General features: G+C 38.4%; 2 non-coding genes across 2 annotated transcripts; both read left to right on the top strand.

The window, feature by feature from the left end:
• Nucleotides 1–3,745: 3,745 nt before the first annotated feature.
• On the top strand, nucleotides 3,746–3,818 carry TRNAT-UGU (transfer RNA threonine (anticodon UGU)). The gene has a single exon. It is a non-coding gene; the product is annotated as a tRNA-Thr (tRNA).
• Nucleotides 3,819–15,336: 11,518 nt separating this feature from the next.
• Nucleotides 15,337–15,410, top strand: TRNAI-GAU (transfer RNA isoleucine (anticodon GAU)). Its single transcript has one exon. It is a non-coding gene; the product is annotated as a tRNA-Ile (tRNA).
• Nucleotides 15,411–15,938: the final 528 nt, after the last annotated feature.

Below are 15,938 nucleotides of genomic sequence, written 5' to 3'. Positions count from 1 at the left end.
AAATATAAAAAATATAATGGTAAAACATGAAAAATGAAACTTTTTTTTAAAATCAATGAGATCAATCATAATTTAAAGACAAAAAAGTGAGTATAATGGAATTTTGAACCCCACACCTACAACACTTATCTTAAAGTCATCAAATCCTCATCTTTATCTAACTATAAGCTATAAGGATGAATAAGCACGTATCAAGTTCTATTAATGTACTCAGACCTTTCTTTCTTGTTGAATTTGTATTCTATTCTTGCGAGAATTAATTATTTGTCAGGAACCAGGTTTGAACTGGTGAACTAATTATTAATTATTTATGAGGAACTGTTTTGAACTGTTACTCTACCAACCGAGCCTCCGCAGACCTGGAAGAAATTATCGTGAGGTTTGCATTTTCGATCTTGGTCTCACCTTAGAGAAAGAAAAAAGGGAAAGAGGGAGGAGGAAAATGGATCTCAGGGAAAGGGATCGCCAGAAGATCAGGGAAGGAGGAAGATCACCATCCCCCCCCTCCCATTTCATTGGCTTCGACTCCTCTCGCCGTTCGAGTTGACGCAGGTGCACGGTAAGTGGTCGTAGCTTCCGTTCGTACTGCACCGGTCAATGGACGTTTGCCGATGCGTCTGTGCTGCGGCACCAGGACAGGCACGGGTTCGTCTCGCGGAGCCTCATCGTGCTGGTTCCGCGTTGTGGGGGGTTTATTCCATAGTTGACCCGTTCTTGCTTGGAGAAAGAGAAGGCGTGTTGGGCCGTTCAGCCTTGCTGGCTGCCTGAATTTTGACCGAACGACGAAGAGCATTTGCCGCTATTTCACAAAATCCAGCCCCCGGCTTTGCTATTTAATTGTCGACAATCTTCAGCAGATTCTGAACAAGTGGTCACCGGACGAACCATCTGGGTGACTCGGGGTGGTGTGGATGATCTCGTTGTCCATTCAGGGTCAATTGTTGCTAGGGAGGACAGGGTCTGGCAAGGGTAAAAATGACCTTCCGCCGGTGGAATTCCCCATCCCTTTTGCTGCCCGCAGACAGGCCTGACCTATTACACCATGCTCAGGCTGTGCTACCAAGTTTCTGAGGTTTTGTCGCTGTCAGCACGCGTCTTTTGTGTGTTCCAGACTGTTCTACAGGCTAGTACGCCTCGTCGACCTCCTGTTTTCAATTGCACCTGCTGGCGCTTCCACCCGAGTCGGTTGCTGTGCGGCGTCTCCAGTGGACCCAACAGTTCTGCATGAGTCGCGACGTCTCCACTGATCACTTCATCCTCTTCCCTCGGACCCTTAACGAATAGCTCCAGCACTTTCGTCGCTCGCTGAGCTGTCGCCCACTCTCCGGCGCTTCTCCAGCCCACTCGTTTTCACCGTCGCGGACTGTCATTGAATTCTGCATCACGAGCCCGCCGACGAGGTACGCCGTCCTCCCCCGATGGTCGTTTACTTACTCTTTGTAGTATAATTTTGATTTGACTCCACCGCGCTCGGGCTAGGTAGGTGAGAGAGGTATTGAGAGAACTACAACCTGAGTGTCTTAACGGTAGGGACGAGTACGTCCGTAACGTGCGAGCCCTACGGACTGAGATTTTTTGGCCATAGATGTCTACGTCGCTCCGACGAGGTTCGAGAGGCCGCCGTTGCCGTCACCTGGTGACCCCGTCCAAGCTCAGAGCTCGGCGCCTCCCTCGAGTCGGAGCCTGCACGTATGACACATAGGACATTCATATTTGCATCGTAGTTACATGGACCCGTTAGGGTTACCCGTCGGACAGCGACACCTTCGACGTTCTATACCATCATCATTTATCGACACTGAACCATCATATTCGGTGCCGACCGGACGACGTCCTAGACGACGCCCGACATCAGATTATTACTAGTAATTAGTCACGTGAATATTCTCAACTATTAGTCCATATATCTTCATTTGTATGTATACAAAAACCCTTGGTCTAAACATAAAGTGCTCAGATCTTTTAGTGGAGTAGAATAAATGTAAAATACAATGAATTTTGAGTCCCCGATGAAAAGAGGAAAAAAACTTAGGAAGCCAAATCGTTTTATGGGATAGAGGGACTTTAATCCTCATGATTTCTAAAGTCGACGGATTTTCCGCTTACTATAAATTTCATTGTTGTCAGTAGTGACATGTAGAATGGGACTCTCTCTTTATTCTCATCCAATTTATTTTATTGTCAAAATAATAATACATCAGACTCGGGAGTGAATGACTTGATTACTGAATATTCCACTATTGCTTAAAATTGGAATGAATTCAGAATAACTTTGAAAACTGAAATTAGAAAATTGTTTTATTTTAATTTATATATTTATAGATATATTAAATATTTAAATTATTATTCTGGATTAGGGTCCTGATTAATCAGTTGAAATACCAGTATATATGCGCGTTTGTTTGGTATAGAGGGTTAGCCTTTCTTAGATAGAATGAATAATTCCAGACACCAATGTAATGCAATCAACTCCATCCGTTAGAACATCTTCCATTGTGTTTCTGCACCTATCCTTTTTTCTCAAATCAAGGATTTGGCTCAGGATTTCCGATTTTTAATTCCAGGGTTTCTCTGAGTTTGGAATTTACCACTTAATAGGTTTCCATACCAAGGCTCAATGCAATTAAGTCCATAGCCACTACCTATTTCGCCATATCCCCTTTTTATTTCACAGTGGAATTCCATTGTCATCCCATTCACTTCTTTTATTTCTATTTTATAAATCCAAATGTGGAGCCAATTAAATTAGCTAATGATTTCTATAGTATAGAGAAAAAGTATTTACTGCTCTTTTTTTATCTATTCTCTCATTTTAACCTTATCAAATGATCCGTATCCCAAACGAAATTGATTCTATCATTGATATATCTGCAATTCAATAGTAATAAGATTATACCCTAGATCTATGTCTCTACCCACTTTATTTTTACACTGGTACATGGAACCAGAAGACTATGATCTGGATTGTATCTTTATCGGCATCTTAGACTAGATCTGCTATACGTCGAACAAAAGAGATGGGACTAATACCATGAAAAGACTATATATAATAAGACCCTAGTGTAACTATAATTGTTCTAATTTAATTTAATTTTTTCTTAGAATTAGAATAAAAAAGTTTTTATTGAATTCATCAATTCATATTGAATACACTGTTTCAGTTTTTTATAGTTTTATTTAATTATCAATTGAAGTATTTCATTCTTATGAATTTTGATTCTATATTAAAATTATATGTATTAGTTCTTTCCATTACTAATTTAACTAATTTATTTTAAAAAATATTAGTACTTTTTAATATAGTAAAATTGGATTATAGTCAGTTTTGGTATTGTTATAAAAAACTTATATTCTTATAATATATAAGGTATATTAGAGTTCTTATAGGATTAAGTAGATTAGCTTATAAATAGTATAGTTATAATAGTTAAGTTAACTACTCTAGTTATTTTTTTTGTAATTAACTATTATATAGTTAAGTAATATATACTTTTAATGCTAATCAATGTTTAAGATAAGAATAAATACACTACTATGTACTATTATATTAGACAAAAGGACTCTAATACTGTAGAGAGATATAATATAGGCTATATATAAGATAATAATATTAAAAAATATAGCATTCAAAGAAAAGACTATACAATAATTCTGAAATGAAGAGAAGATAATAAGAAAATAAACTGACTTGTACATAGTCAAGATACTCATAATTTGCGTGCTATAAGGTAGTTTGGTTATGTGAGCCCGCTTAGCTCAGAGGTTAGAGCTTCGCATTTGTAATGCGATGGTCATCGGTTCGACTGCGATAGCTGGCTTTTTCCCCTATTATTAAATTTTTTGATGATTGATGATACCCTCTTGAAATAAAAAAAAGTCAAAAGACTGCTCTTTTTTTCCTTTCGTGAAATGTTGAGTTGCTCATTTATTATATTACGCGACATTAACTTCCACCTATGAATTAAAAATTGGAGTAATTAGATTTCTATCCAAAAAAGTCTAGAAAGAACACCCATCATAAAATGTAGTCTTAACCTCGTACCTATATCTCTATACGTGTATCTCAGTATATGGATAACTATCTATAACTATAAAATCTAAATAAACTATAATAGAAAATATCTAAGTCTAATAAAACATAAAAGGCGCATATATAGATACAATTCCATTTCGTTCTTGTTTATAATACTTACGTAAATTTTTATTTGCTTTGTTTATGCTTTAGTTCAGCCTTAATTTAGATTTTTTTCTATGAAATTTCAATAAAATAATAACATAAAGGAGTTTTTATGTCTTGTTACCGAGGACCTCGTTTCCAAAAAATACGCCGTCTGGGGCTTTACGAGGACTAACTAGTAAAATGCCTAAATCCAGAAGTGATCTTTAAAACCAGTTATGTTTTGGTAAAAGATCACAATTTTGTATTCATTTAGAAGAAAAACAAAAATTGCGCTTTCATTATGGTTTGACAGAGCGCCAATTACTTAGATATGTACATATCGCTGGAAAAGCCTAAGGATCAAGAGGACATGTTTTACTACAACTACTTGAGATGCATTTGGATAACATCCTTTTTCAATTGGGTATGGCTTGGACTATTCCTGTAGCCAGACAATTAGTTAACCATAGACATGTTTTAGTTTATGGTCTTATAGTAGATATACCAAGTTATCATTGCAAACCCCAGGACATTATTTCAACAAAGGATAATCAAAGATCAAAAGCTCTGATTCAAAATAATATTTCTTCATCCCCCATGAGGAAGTACCAAAACACTTGACTCTTGACTCAATTAAGAATAACGGACTAGTAAACCAAATAATAGATAGTAAGTGGATCGGTTTGAAAATAAATGAGCTCTTAGTTACAGAATATTATTCTCATCAGACTTAAGCAAACATAAATCAAAAGGGAAGGCTTGGATAATTTTGTCCCCTTTTCACAGAGAGAAAAATAGCTAAGGAAAATCGAAGTTTAAGTTAAGGTCTTTTTGATCTAGATTTTTCCTCATTCTGTATTACAAGAATCAGGAGTAAACTTTAGATTCCTTTTTTGCATTTTTTGGTATTTTTATACTAAGATAATTAGGAATAGAAAATATCATCTTTCATCTCAAATAAGGTTATAAATTTTATAGAGGAGAAATAAATGTATAATTGTTATTTAATAAGTTGTGTTAAGTAGCCTTGGTGAACTAAGTGAAGGTACAGAAAAGGAAAGAGAGGGATTCGAACTCTCGGTAAACAAAAGCCTACATAGCAGTTCCAATGCTACGCCTTCAACCACTCTGCCATCTCTCCTACATAACATAACCTTACTATTGACCACTAACCGAGTGAATAGCGAGTAATTCCTATTTTTGTAGTACAGGTATAGCCAATCCATTCTAATGATGGAAACAGAAAAACTTTTCCACAAATAAAATACTAAAAAAACAGTCAATAGATTTTTAGAATTAAGGAAAAGGGGATATACATTACATTTTGGTAAGACAAAAATATTTTCATCATTAGAATAATACCAATGAGTAAACCTCAACTAAATCAACGGACTGAAGTATCACTATTTTAGATTATGGCTAGATTTAGACTATGTATGGTTCTATTGTTAAAAATGCTTTTCGAGTGCAACCCCTGATGTCTGAATGGCAACTCCTCTAATTATCTACCCCATGGATCTATTACAAATGAATGAATTCTTCGGTAAGTTTTTCTATTTTGACTTTATAGTGTATTAGACACATTATAAAAACAAACAGGTGAATCTTTTAGAGAATATTTCTTTTTTTCTCATTTCTTTGAATCATGATGAAATAAAACTTCTTAAATTCAGTTCTCCGAATCTGGAGTAGAGGAATATAAAGCTCTTGATTCTTTAAAAACGTAGTTAAATTAAATGGATCATACATAGTTCTATTCATTTAGATACTGCCAAATTTAGATGAAATTACAATTACAGTAAATCTTATCTCGCCCTATAAAGGGCACAATTTGAGTGTAAAGTCCAGTCTATGTTTTTAGAATTAGTCGGTTTTTATGTTATTTCGTACTGTACAATTCACTTGTTTGTTAGATCATTTTATTTAAAGTAAATGAGAAGAATTGTAGAATGGGTAGCTCATTATGCCTAGATCTCAGATAAATGGAAATTTTATTGATAAGACCTTTTCAATTGTAGTCATTATCTTATTACGAGTAATTCTGACAACTTCAGGAGAAAAGAAGCATTTACCAATGACAGAGATGGTGCCATTTGATTTTTTTTTAGCTATTAGTCTTCCTAGAAAAGAGACATTTCTGGGGTTCAAGATAGAAAGAAAATAGTTTATGTAAATAAACCTACCCTTCGAGGAGATTTAGTTAATCTTGAAGAGAAAACAATGCCTTCTGTTGTGTATCCCCGATTGATGTGGCCTCATATGCTTGAATCATTGATTTGGGTATTGAGCGAAAGGTTATACCTATAGATATTGCAATGGTAGGAAGGTTAATTCTAGTTTACATTACATTAATAGTATGAATGGGTGGCATAGGGGAAGAAACACAACACTTAGAAATCAACAATGTGAAAACTTTGTTATAAATGACCCCTTTTACTTACTTATCGGTATCGAGACTAATCAAAAAAATGGTTGGGAGAACAAACATCAGTCTCTTTTGTATTTTGGATACCCATATAACCATCGAAGATCGTTGAAGTCACTAATTCTTGAAAATGGGGCTTTAGGGACAAAGAAATTGTTGGAGTTACCTTTTCTATCTAACTTACACTTATATGATTGTTGTTAACAAAAAAACCTCTTGCAGGAAGGATGGCCAGAGATTTCTTGTAAAAATACCAGTCCCTATCAGTTCATAAAAAAGGATATTTTGATTTATAGTCCCATGGATTATTCCTTTTAAGAGTATGCACAGAAAGGAGGAGCCGTATGAGGTGAAAATCTCACGTACAGTTCTGGAACAGGGATTCTTTGAATAGAATGACAACCTTAACGGATGTCGGATCAATCAGAAGGAAATTATGCGGAAATTGATCCTTATGATCAAAGTTATATACTCTATATTATAGGCCTTATACACACAAGTAATGGGGAGCAGATAAAAACTTTGGAATATTATTTTTGGGCACTAGAACGCAATCCATTCTTACCACAAGCGTTTAATAATATGGCCGTGATCTGTCATTACGTTTGACTATCTCCACTATAGAAAGAAAGAAAAAATGAACAAATCGGCTAGTAAATCAAACAGAAATACTAGAAAAATAAATAGGCTTTCTACATAGGCATCATTGAAAGCAACGATTTTTATAAGCTGTAGCGAAGAAAGAGATTTCAGGGGAACAAAATAAATACCAACATAATATGAAGCCTATATACTTTTTATATGGATAAAGGATCGAATTGATAGAAGAAGCACTGTAAAGATCCATTTGCAAGGTTCTCAGTTAATAAAATAAAAACTGCTTATTTGTCTTACATGATGAGATAAAAAAATTAGGAATCAACTTATGTAATAGAGTTGATCCACTAAGGTATTGAGCAGCGGTATAGCATCAGATCCCAAAGATAGCAAGTATTTTTTCTTATATATACTCTAGAAGAAATAGAAGAAAGTTTTTTTTCCAAAATTCTCTATGAGTTTCATCTATGAAGCTGAGATAGTTACCTTTCAGAAAATATAACGATATGGGAAATACCATACCTAACCTATATTTGATTCTTCTGAAGATGGGAGAAAACGTAAAACTAATTTAATGACTTAAATTAGAGTTTGAAACTAATGTCAAAAGGTCCGTTGAGCACCTAATTGCTATGTCATAATAGATCCAAACCCTTGCCCCGAATTGACTTCAATATTATAATTGCTCTAGTGAATAACTAAAAAAATAAATAGATAGATGGTAAGAAAGAAAAAGGGAACTAATCATAAATATCTATCTCTCAGAGGTTCACTAAAAACTTGATTGTTGGCAGGTTTCTTTGTATGTGTTGTCCAGAAAAAGGAGGACTCAATGATAATTAGTTTGCCGGAACCAGATGTTAAAATTTTGGTGGATAGGAATCCCGTAAAAACATCTTTTGAGCAATGGGCCAAACCTGGCCATTTCTCAAAAAAATAGCCAAGGGCCCTGAATCTACCACTTGGATCTGGAACCTACATGCTGATGCTCACAATTTTGATAGTCATACCAATGATTTGAAGGAGATATCTCAAAAAGTATTTCGTGCTCATTTTGGTCAACTCTCCATTATCTTTCTTTGGCTGAGTGGCATGTACTTCCATGGCGCTCGTTTTTTTAATTATGAAGCATGCCTAAGTGATTCAAGTCGCATTGCACCTTGTGCCTAGGTGGTTTGGTCAAGAAATATTAAATGGTGATGTGGGCGGCGGTCTCTGAGGAATACAAATAACCTCTGGGTTTTTTCAGCTTTGGCGCGCATCTGGAATAACTAGTGAATTACAACTATATTTTACTGCAATTGGTGCATTGGTTTTTTCAGCATTAGTGCTTGTTGCAGGTTGGTTCCATTATCACAAAGCTGCCCCAAACTGGCTTGGTTCCAAGATGTAGAATCTATGTTGAATCACAACTTAGTGGGTTTACTGGGACTTGGTTCTCTCTCTTGGGAGGACACCAAATTCATGTATCTTTGCCGATTAACCAATTTCTTAATGTTGGAGTAGATCCTAAGGAGATACCACTTCCTCATGAATTTATCTTGAATCGGGTTATTTTGGCTCAGCTTTATCCTAGTTTTGCTGAAGGGAGCAACTCCATTTTTTTATCTTGAATTGGTCAAAATACTCAGATTTTCTGAGTTTTCAAAGAGCATTAGATCCAGTAACAGGAGGTCTATGGCTGAGCAATATTGCACACCATCATTTAGCCATTGTTATTCTTTTCGTGATAGCTTCTCATATGTATAGGACCAACTGGGGTATTGGTCATGGCTTGAAAGACATTTTAGAGGCTCATAAAGCTCGATTTACCGGTCAGGGCCATAAAGGTCTTTATGAAATCCTAACAACGTCATGGCATGCTCAGTTCTTCTTGTATTTGATGTGGGCCAAAAAAATCTATCTTCTTGTCATTAATCACTCACAATTGAATGTAGACTACTGGGGCAAGAAGGGGACGGCTTTATGGTGGAGAAAATAGGCGGCATGGGATGGCCCCCAATCGAGGGAATTACTTGTAACGCATATAATTGGTATGTGAAATTTTTTACTAAAGCATTGTGTAAAAAGGTTAGGAGGTAGTGACAAAAAAATGATATTATTGCTGTGTTTGGACAATTTTTTATAAGTGGTATGTGAAAGTTTTTACTAAAGCATTGTGTAAAAGTAGAGAGAAGAGAATGATCATTAACTCTAGTGAGGGCATTATGTAAAATTATTGAAGAGAAGAAGAGGTATTAAGAAATGGGAGAGCAAAATTACACCCATGATCTTAGTTTTTGTAGTAAATTCACCATGTGGGGTTAGAGTTCAAATAGAAGTGCTAAAATGGGATATTCCGTGAGAAGATATGGAAATTCAGGATCGAACAGTGGATCCTTGCATGTTAGGCTCTTTAGCAATTATTGTAGCTCGCCACATGTACACCATGCCCCTTTATCCATACCTAGCTACTGACTATGGTACACAACTTTCATTGTTCACACATCATGTGTATTGGTGGATTTCTCATAGTTGGAGCTGCTGCACATGCAGCCATTTTTATGGTAAGAGACTACGATCCAACTACTCGATACAACGATCTATTAGGTCGTGTCCTTAGAAACTGTGATGAAATCATATCACATCTGAACTGGGTCTGTATATTTCTAGGATTTCACAGTTTCGGCTTGTATATTCATAATGATACCATGAGTGCTTTAGGGCATCCTCAAGATATGTTTTCAGATACTGCTATACAATTACAACCCATATTTGGACAATGGATACAAAATACCCATGCTTTAACACCTGGTACAACCGCTCCTGGTGCAACAGCAAGTACGAGCTTAACTTGAGGGGGAGGTGACTTAGTAGTAGTAGGCGGAAAAGTAGTTTTATTACCTATTCCATTAGGTACTGCATTTTTTTTGGTTCATCACATTCATGCATTTACAATACCTGATAAAGCAAATATTGGTTTTTGTTTCCCTTGTGATGTTCTTGGAAGAGGGGGTACATGTCAAGTATCTGTGTGGGATCATGTTTTCTTAGGTCTATTCTGGATGTACAATTCGATTTCGATAGTCATTTTCCATTTCAGTTGGAAAATGAAATCGGATGTTTGGGGCATTGTAAGTGATCAAGGGGTCATAACTCATATCACAGACGAAAACTTTCCACAGAGTTCCACTACTATTAATGGCTGGCTTCGAGACTTTTATGGGCACATGCAGTTCAAGTAATTCAGTCTTATGGTTCTTCATTATCTGCATATGGTTTTTTCTTCTTAGGTGCTCGTTTTGTATGGGCTTTCAGCTCAATGTTTCTATTCAGTGGTCATGGTTATTGGCAATAACTTATTGAATCTATTGTTTGGGCACATGACAAATTAAAAGTTGCAACTGCTACTCAGCCTAGAGCCTTGAGTATTATACAAGGACGTGTTGTAGGACTAACCCATTACCTTTTGGGTGGAATTGCTTCAACATGGGCATTCTTCTTAGCAAGAATTATTTCAGTAGGATAATGGCTAGGAGGATTTGAAAGGCATTATGGCAGTAAGATTTCCTAGGTTTAGCTAAGATTTAGCTTAAGACCCCACTACTCGTCGTATTTGGTTTGGTATTGCTTCCGTGCATTACTTCGAAAGTCATGATGATATTACTGTGGAACGTCTTTCTTAGAACATTTTTGCTTCTCACTTTGATCAGTTAGCAATAATCTTTCTGCGGACGTCCGAAAATTATTTTACGTAGCTTGGCAAGGAAGCTGATGTCGGACGTCGTCGGGGACATCGTCCGATCGACACCGAATATGATGGTTCGGTGTCGATGAGGGATGATGGTATCGAACGTCGACGGTGTCGTCGTCTGATGGATGCAACCCTAAGGGGTCGATGTAACTATGATGCACAAATGAATGTCCTATGTGTCGTACGTGCAGTCTCTGACTCGAGGGAGGCGCCAAACTCCCAAGCTTGGACAGGGTTGCTGTGTGGCAGTGACAGTGGCCTCTCGAACCTCGTCGGAGCGACGAAGGCATCTATGGCCGAACAGAATCTATGTGTAGGATTCACACATAATGGACGTACTTATCCGTACCAGTAAGACACTCAAATGTCGTAGTTTTCTCTCAAAACCTCGCTCACCTACCTAGCCCGAGTGCGGTGGAGTCAAATCAAAATTATACTACGAGAGATAAGTAAACGAGTGTCGGGATAGGACGATGTACCTCGTCGGTGGGTGCGTGGTGCAGAATTTGATGACAGTTAGCGACAGTTGAAGTGGGTGTGGTGGAGAGGAGCCGGAGAGCGGACGGCAGCTCGGCGAGCAAATAAAGTTTTCAGAGCTACTAGTAAAGGTTGGGGAAGAGAAGAGATGAGCGAGGCAATGGTCATGACTCCAGCCAGCCACCGGTCTTTGTAATGCACCCTGGAATAATGCCCTTTCGATGAAGGTGACAAATAAGGTGTGCGGGCAGCAACGGGAGGTCCCACCCTTGGGATGGGAGCTCCATTTCATTGACGTGACAGTTATTGGGCGTGTGCAGTCGAACGGTCTCAACCGGCACCGGGGAACCTTAACTGTGGGGGTAGTGGCTCCACGCGCGGTCGTGAGCCGGCTGAACTGTACTTCGACCTTCGGGACTGAAGTCGTTCACCTGGCGATGGGGGTGTCCTCCGTCAGGATGCCAAATTACGTCCCATCACAAGCTGGACGTGGGTTGGTCCACCGGGAATCAAGCGGCAGGCCTTCGGTCAACAATGTGATGGAGAGGGGCGATGATGCTCTGAGGACGCCGACCGAGAATGGGTGGAGGCCGTAGTCAATTGTGTCCCACAGGGTGGGGCGCGAATGGAGGCGAGATTGTGGTGAAGTAGGAGCGGGGAAGGGGAGCGGCCGACAGGGTCGGAATTTCCCCTCCCGCTCCTTGTTAAGGCAATCAGCAATTCGCCCAATCCCTCAGCATCAGCAGTCCACACCCTCCAGTTGACCACTGTCGGGGACAAGGCGCCTAAATTCACCGCAAATCACTTCTAGCAGCGGTGAAAATAGTCGAATCAAGAAATATTGGCATATGTAGCACGACCAATTGCTCCCGATGCCGTGTGCGGATGGCACCCTTTCACCTTCTCTGGCAAGGGGGCTCGACTTGGGAGATTTTCCCGACAACAATTTTGGGCCGGAGGGACTCTCACACAATCTTCAGTTCATTAGCGTTGAGATCGATTGACGCTTGAACAAGGTGGAGAATTCGCCGGCGGGATCCATGGGGCCACACACGATGAACCAGAGAAGGAGGTCACTCGGCAGAAAAAGGAAATCAACTTGAAAATAAAATATAAACAAACAAAGGGGCACAAGGGGAGGGGGTCCGAAATGGCTAAGGACCCCTTCCCAACGATGACAAAACACGGATACGGAATCAACGCCGTGCGACAAAAACAGAATGAATGTGAAGAAAACACGGGACACGACTAGAAAAAAGGACGAAAATCAAAACAGGATAATCGAGCATCTCTTCACATGGCTTTCGATGACGGTGGCCGGCGTCACGGACGACGTCATCGGTGATCCTTGATGGCGTGCGTCATCAGAAACTTTGAGTTATGGGGAAAGGACCCTTTACATACATGTAAGACCCATCGCTCATGCAATTTGCGATCTTCATTTTGGTTAACCGGCTGTAGAAGACTTTACTAAAGGAGGTGCTCTCGGCCCAGTTAACATTGCTTATTCTGGTGTTTATCAGTGGTGGTATAAATTCGGATTACACACCAACAAAGATCTTTATAATGGAGCTCTTTTTCTATTATTTCTTTTTGCTATCTCTTTAATAGCAGGTTGGTTACACCTACAACCTAAATGGAAACCAAGTGTTTCGTGATTCAAAAATGCCGAATCTCGTCTTATTCATCATTTATCAGGACTTTTCGGAGTAAGTTCCTTGGCTTGGGCAGGACATTTAGTTCATGTAGAAATTCCTGCATCGAGGGGGAAATATGTCAGATGGAATAATTTCTTAGATGTATTACCATATCCGCAAGGGTTGGGCCCACTTTTTTACAGGTCAATGGAATATTTATGCCCAAAACCCGGATTCTAATAGTCATTTATTGGGTACCTCTGAAAGAGCGGGAACGGCTATTTTAACTCTTCTTGGTGGATTCCATCCACAAATCCAAAGTTTATGGCTCACTGATATGGCTCATCATCATTTAGCTATTGCATTTATTTTTTTGATTGCTTGGCATATGTATAAAACTAACTTTGGGATTGTGGATAGTATAAAAGATCTTTTAGAGGCGCATAACCCACCTGGAGGTTCATTAGGACGTGATCATAAAGGTCTTTATGACACAATCAATAATTCCCTTCATTTTCAATTAGGTCTTTCTCTAGCATCTTTAGGTGTTATAACTTCTTTTGTAGCTCAACACATGTACGCCTTACCTGCTTTTGCATTTATAGCCCAAGACTTTACTACTCAAGCTGCGTTATATACTCATCACCAATACATTGCATGGTTCATCATGACAGGAGCATTTGCTCATGGAGCTATATTCTTAATTAGAGATTATAATCTGGAACAGAATGTATTGCAAGAATGTTGGCCCATAAAGAAGCGATCATATCTCATTTAAGTTGGGCCAGCTTGTTTTTAGGATTCCACACTTAAGGCCTTTATGTTCATAATGACGTGATTCTTGCCTTTGTACTCCAGAAAAGCAAATCTTAATTGAACCTATATTTGCCCAACGGATAAAATCCGCTCATGGTAAGACTACTTATGGTTTTGATGTACTCTTATCTTCAACGACTGTCCCCGCATTTAATCCCGGTGAAAGCATATGGTTACCTGGCTGGTTGAATGCTGTTAATGAGAGTAGTAATTCACTCTTCTTTACGATAGGTCCTGGAGATTTCTTAGTTCATCATGCAATTGCTCTAGGTTTGCATACAACTACCGTGATTTTAGTAATTGGTGCTTTAGATGAACGTGGTTCTAAATTAATGCCGGATAAAAAGGATTTTGGGTATAGTTTTTCTTGCGACGGCCCAGGACAAGGTGGTACTTCTGATATTTCGGCTTGGGATGCTTTTTATATGGCAGTTTTCTGGATGTTAAATACCATTGGATGGGTTATTTTTATTGGCATTGGAAACACATTACACTATTGCAAAGTATGATCTTATAATCAAGATTTCGTAAGGGTTTCCTGAGTTGAAGTCCTTGTAAAAATAAGGTTTTGCTTAACCCCGAGTAAACAAGCTCGAGGTGTTCTCAATCGGCGAAGCCTCCAAGGTGTTCTCAATCGGTTTGGACATCTTGTCTGGGCTACTGGCTTTATGTTTTTAATTTCCTGGCACGGTTATTGGCAGGAGCGAATTGAAACTTTAGCATGGGCTCATGAGTGCACACCTTTAGAAAATTTGATTCGATGGAGAGATAAACCAGTGGCCATTTCTATTGTTCAAGAAAGATTGGTCGGATTGGCCCATTTTTCTGTAGGTTATATATTCACTTGTGCAGCTTTCTTGATTGACTCTACATCATAAAATTTTGGTTAATTTATTTATTTGTTTTATGTCCTGTATTGTATCCTCAAGAATTTCATTCCTTTTATTTTGGTGAATAAGGGGAAGCCCCCTTATTATATTTCTACATCTAAGATTTGAACTATATTTTTGATAATAAAATAATAGGAACTGAACATTATGGTAATAAAAAGTTTGATTCAGAGGGAGAGCAAGAGACAGAAATTGGAGCAAAAATATCATTTCATTCGTCAATCCTTAAAAAAAGAAATAAGCCAAATTCCGTCGTTGAGTGAAAAATGGGAAATTCATGGAAAATTGGAATCCCTATCATGTAATAGTGCACCCGCACGGCTTCATCGACATTGTTTTTTGACAGGACGACCTAGGGGTAACTATCGACACTTTGGACTATCTGGACACATACTTCGAGAAATGGTTAATAGATGTTTGTTATCGGGCGCTACAAGGTCTAGTTGATAAGGATAAAAATACCGTTCACTTTTGTTTTTATAAATCTCTATGATCCATGATCATGGAGTGGCCCCTCTTCACCAATCTGTATAAATGGACTATTCTGATTATATAAATATGGTAAAGGGGCGTATATTCTTTTTGTCCACTTAGTTTTTCAATGCGGAGTAGAGCAGTTTGGCAGCTCGCAAGGCTGATAACCTTGAGGTCACGGGTTCAAATCCTGTCTCCGCAACATATTTTTCTGATAAAATCAAAATAGATATAGGAAATATACATATCTTAGATAATCTCGCCATTTTCTTATTTTAGGTGGTATTATTCTAGTATCTAGTTCTTAATAAGCTTTTTTTTGAATGGTAGGTTTTGTTTTTCAATTGGAAGGTAGATAAAGAAACTTAATCATCTAACAACGACACTCTTGTAGTAAATATACTAAACTAGTAATCATAGTAAATTACTTCCCCATGGGCGGATAGCGGGAATCAAACCTGCGACTTCTCCTTGGCAAGGAGAAATTTTACCATTAAACCTTATCCGCTTTTTTGATACGCACACATATGTCCACACATATATGACATATATGATATATCATATGTGCGTTTGGAGTCAGGACGTGCGTCTGAGCTGGCGGGAGCTTGAGCCGAGCTATCTCCGCTCCTTCGATCGTTCTATCTACATCATCTTGGCGACCTTTACGAGAAGCTCCTGCATTGTTCCACCGCTCGTCAAGCAGCCGTGAACTCTCCGGTGTCTCTCTGCC

This window comes from Wolffia australiana, chromosome 15, assembly GCF_029677425.1.
Source record: "Wolffia australiana isolate 7733 chromosome 15, ASM2967742v1".
Taxonomy (NCBI): Eukaryota; Viridiplantae; Streptophyta; class Magnoliopsida; order Alismatales; family Araceae; genus Wolffia; species Wolffia australiana.
This window is presented reverse-complemented; position numbering and strand designations above follow the sequence as displayed.